Here is a 5032-nt window from a genome sequence, read left to right on the forward strand (position 1 = left end):
AAGACCTTAAACCTTAAGCAGGCTGGCCTCTGTGGCTTTTCAGGGATCTCTCCACCCAACTCCCCCAGGCTGGCATTACACAGAGGCAGTACCACTACCACAACTTCACAAGGCATGACCTAGTGAGGATTCTCTGCAGCGGCCTCATTCCCATAGCCCCACTAGGCATTATCCAGTTGGGGACTCTGGCAGCTCTGATCCCACATTTCTGCTCTGCATTGCTTGAATTAAGGCTCTCTATGGTGGCTTTCCCTCTGCAACAAATGTTAGGTAGATAGGCTCTTCTAGGCACAAAATGGTGCCCTGCCTTGGTGCTGCCTCAAGAAATTGCCACCCCTGGGGAAGAAGGACACGGGCAGGGCAGGTGCCCTGACTTGGTGCTGCCTGATCTTGATCCTGGCCCCCAAGCAACTGCCACACCTGGAAGAAGGAGAACTGCCCTGCCAATCTGCAAAAGAATGCAGGAAAATCCCCAGCCCAGGCACAATAGGATCTGAAAATGATCATGTCATTACCTGTTCATCAAAGTGGTTCAAGATGATGTTAGAACCATAGAGCATCTAATCTTGACAGTACAAAACAGGAGCCCAGACCATAGTCAGAGTCTTTTGTTATAAAAGGGAACCCATTCATCATCTATGGCAAATGTATCCTACTTTTGCTCTATAAGCCTATCCTATCCTTCTTCAATAAACTTCATTTCACGCTTGCCTTGCTTTTGGTGTGTCTGGTCACTCTTTGGTCAAGAGCACACCGAGATCCAAGAACAGACTGTAGCACTCCCTGCCTAGACCCCTAAGCTTTGGACAACTTTCTTTGAAATCTGAGTCAAGGCTGTGAAGCCTCCTCAGCTCTCACTTTCTTCAAGCCTGAAGAATAAGCACCAGGTGAACATTGCCAAGGTTTATAATTTGCACCGTCCAGAGGGGCAGTGCAAGAGTGGGCAGCCATAGAGGCTGTTCTCAGGTATGAGGAACAGAATCCCAAGGTAGACCTGGGCAGCAAGCCCAGGAAGATCACACCCAGGATTATCCCCTGAACAATTCTGACCCCCTTGTTGTCCAAGCCTGTGATTGGAGAAAAGGCGTGTAACATCTCTGAAATGCCTTCAAGGTCTTTTTTCCATTATCTTGAGAAATAGCACCTGACTCCCTCCTATCAGTGCTAATCTCTTTAGCAAATGGTCTGTGGGCTGCATGCTTGGTTTCCTCTCCTGAGGATGCTTTTCCAGTCTTTCAGTGACCAGGCTGAGCGTTTTCCAAATCTTTTCCTTCTGCTTCCCTTTTAATTATAAATTCTGTCTTTAAGTTATTCCTTTGTTCCCAAATGTCGGCATAAGTGGCCAAATGCAGCTCCTTCTATATGCTGCTTAGAAATTTCTTTGGCCACATACCCTAGTGCATCACTCTCAAGTTTGGCCTTCCATAAAGCCCTCAGGTATGAACACAGTTCAGCAAGTTCTCTGACAACTTGGATGGCCATTCCTCCAGTTTCCAATACCTTACCTGACCTGGGTGAAACTTACCTTGTCAGAATAACCTTTATGTTCATATTTCTATGAGCATTCTGGTCATTACTGTCTAACCAATCTCTAAGGAGTTCCAACCTCCCTGCCAAAGTCTTCTTGTTTCCCCTCACCAGAATCTAGGTGGGTTGTTTTAGCCTATGTAACACAGGACACTGATGCTGGTAGGTTTTCCCCTAGATGTGTTCAGATGAAAGAACTGCAAAGCCAAGGGTAGGTGTGACACGCCTTTATTCAGCTCACGGCAGCCGGTGAGCAGGCACGTGAAGTCCGTACAAGCAGAAGGTCCCATACACTTAAGTTTCCAAAGGAACAGCAGTGCAGAATGCCAAACAGTAGTCCTACAATAGGCAAATAGTAGTCACATAAACATAACATCACTGTGCACTTACGGCTACATAAGGAAAACATGGGCACCTTCCAGAGGAACTGTGAGCAAGGAAACTCTGAAAACTCTGAGCATCAGTGTCCTGCGTTACATAGGCTAAAACAACCCACCTAGATGCTGGTGAGGGGAGACAAGAAGACTTGGGGGGGGGGGGTTGGAACTCCTTAGAGATTGGTTAAACAGTAAACCTGAAAATCTGTCTTGCCCCATACCTGCTTCTCTAAAGTGGGCCAGCCTCTGCCCTTTACCCAGTTCCAACCCAGCTTCCTTATTTTCAGGTATTTGTCACATACATGTTAGGAACACAAGTACAAATGGAAAAAGCTGGAAGTAGTTAAGATCTTGCCTGCACAGATTTCGTGTTCTAGCAAACCTGTTGAAATATTGGTAAAAGGAAAATCAAACTCTCAGGGCCACCCCCCACACCCCAACTCCTTAGGCAAAAGAGAAAGTATAAGCCTCAGTCACCTGTGAAGAATTGTCACCACAGATCACTCCTTAAGGAAATTCCTTGATCACTTCCACCACTCCATTTTTTCTTTTCTCTCTGTATGCCTTTAAAATGCTGATGGTTGCAACTTCCCCTCCAGAAAAACAGCCACAGCTTTGTCAGGGGTCATTGCCCACTGAATCCTGACCTGGTTTGCAAGCCCACTGGGAGACGATGCTGAGGAAAAATAACCTAGGCCAGTTTAAAGCATAAAGTCTGAGAATGCCTGGAGAAGGCTTACATTACCTCAGGCTGAGCAAAAACCAGAAAATACAGCTCCTCCGTAGCTTCTTAGAAGGCTTTTGCTGATTTCTAACAAAGGTGCAGATCCAAAAGTGCCAAAAGGTAGGGTTGAGAGAATCCCAAGTGCTCAGGAAGACTGGATGGACAGAGGACAGAGAGGCTGGGTAAAAGGTAGGGGGTTGCTAACAAATGGCTCATGGTGCATTTAGAAAGGGGGAAGGAAAAGCTAGTTGTATCCCTGCAGGAGAAGTAAAGCCAGATTTCCTAATCTAACTAATATTAGAAGGTCAAAGAATTTAGCCTGCCCACGTGTTGATTCTCTGTACACAGAGGAGGTCTGGCCTGACCAGCATCTCTAGCCTGTTTTCATCTTCCTGGTTTTGATGAGTCCTCAGGAACAGGCATCTGGATGCTTTCCCCTGCATACCCCAGGACTGAGGGCAGTGCACCCCACTGAGAAGTCAACCTATCTACCTCCCACACAGCTGGTCTGCTGTTCATGTTTTTCCCAGGCATGTCCTAAGAATTTGGGGTTAATAAGCCTCAATTAAAAAAAAATAAAAAATAAACCTCAATTAAGGCTTGGCACCTGTAGCTCGGTGGTTCGCGTGCTGGCCACATACACTGGGCAGTTGGCAGGTTTGAACCCAACCCGGGCCTGCTAAACAATGAGAACTATTAAAAAAAAAAAAAATAGGTAGATATTGTGGTGGGCCCCTGTAGTCCCAGTTACTTGGGAGGCTGAAGCAAGAGAATCACTTAAGTCCAAGAGGTTGAGGTTTCTATGAGCTGTGACACACCGCCACTCCACTGAGGGCAACATAGTGAGACTCTGTCTCAAATATAAATAAATAAATAAAAATAAACAAAGTCAATTAAGTGTGACTCTCATTTTCTGCCACTTATTAAGTTAACACATCCCACAGGGAAATGAATGAAAGTATATTGTTCTGATAACCAATACGAGTGACTGAAGCAAGAATTTCAATCAATCAATCAATGCTTATTAAGCCAGCTTCAAGATATATCCAGGAAACAATGCAAACCACAAACATGTCTGTGGCTGTTTTTTCCAAAGAGGTTTTACGGAGGTTTTAAGATGCGACGTATGATCTCATCTTGTCTTTAGTCTGCCCTTGGGAAGACTGGCTTGTAATTGACATTGTCACTGTGGAATGGAACAGATTTTAGTTTTAGGAGATAGATTTAGATTGCAGACCAAAGTTTCAATTGACACTTCTTGTGTAGGCCAGCAAAGAATTTACTTATGCTTAATTTGTTTGGGCAGTCTTGAGGACATTGGCCTTTTTGCAGGGGTGGGCCTGGAATGCTTTGACACAAGGTTGTGAAGTAACAGCCAGAGGGTGTTGTCATAGGTCATAGGTCAGCCTCCAGGCTTACCTTTCCCTTTGACATAAGTAGTTTGAGGAGCCTGAAATGTTTTGTTTTCCTTTACAGTTCTTTCAAAGGTAAACACAAATTATTTCTGAGAGGCTATTAGATTTATGTATCAAATAAAACATATTAGCCAAATTCATAAATAACAAACTATTTTTGTGGCTGTTGATTGGAAGGAGTCATTAATTTTAGGGATGCAGATCTTAATGGTGAAGGCCCTTCATTGATATCAGGTCTGAGCATTGGCCAAACTGGATTATTAAAGGAGACAACAATGTAAGGGAGAAAAACAGCTCCAACCCCCTGCCCCCCAGCTGTAAAAGTTACTTAATGATCTAACTAGTTATCAGTCACATTCACTGTCCTCCCCTGGTTTCAGCACTGTGAAAGCCATCAGGTCCCTGGGCTGAAGATAACAACAGGTGGTTTAGAAAGTAGTAACTCATGTTAAGTACTCTGTTATTTGCTATTGAGATAAGAAGGTTGATTGTGCATGGCTAGTGCCCTACCACTTGAGACAAAAGGGCTTAATGATGTATAATTAATGTCCTGCAACATTGGACCAAGGGGTTTTATGATGTGTAACTAAAATATAATAACTTAAGAAACAGCATGAGAGGCTTGGCATGGTGGCGCCTGCAATCCTGACAAGAATCCTTGAGCTCAGGAGTTCAAGAGGAGCTTGAATAAGAGAAAGACCTGGTCTCTATTAAAAAACAGTAAAAGAAAAATTAGCCAGGCATTGTTGTAGGGGCCTGTAGTCCGAGATACTGTGAAGGCTGAGGCAAAAGGATCCCTTGATCATAGAAGTTTGAGGTTGCTGTGAGCTAATCTGAAGCCATGGCACTCTAGTCTGGGCAACAAACTGAGACTCTGTATCCAAAGGAACAAATTTTAAATTGAAAAATTGAAAAAGAAAAGAAATAAAGTCGCCTCTGAGTAAGACAGAATGATCATTTAAGAATGGTCTGACTGCCTTCCTGGGATT

Source organism: Otolemur garnettii, unplaced genomic scaffold, assembly GCF_000181295.1.
Source record: "Otolemur garnettii isolate 467f Iridium unplaced genomic scaffold, OtoGar3 scaffold00043, whole genome shotgun sequence".
NCBI classification, from domain to species: domain Eukaryota; kingdom Metazoa; phylum Chordata; class Mammalia; order Primates; family Galagidae; genus Otolemur; species Otolemur garnettii.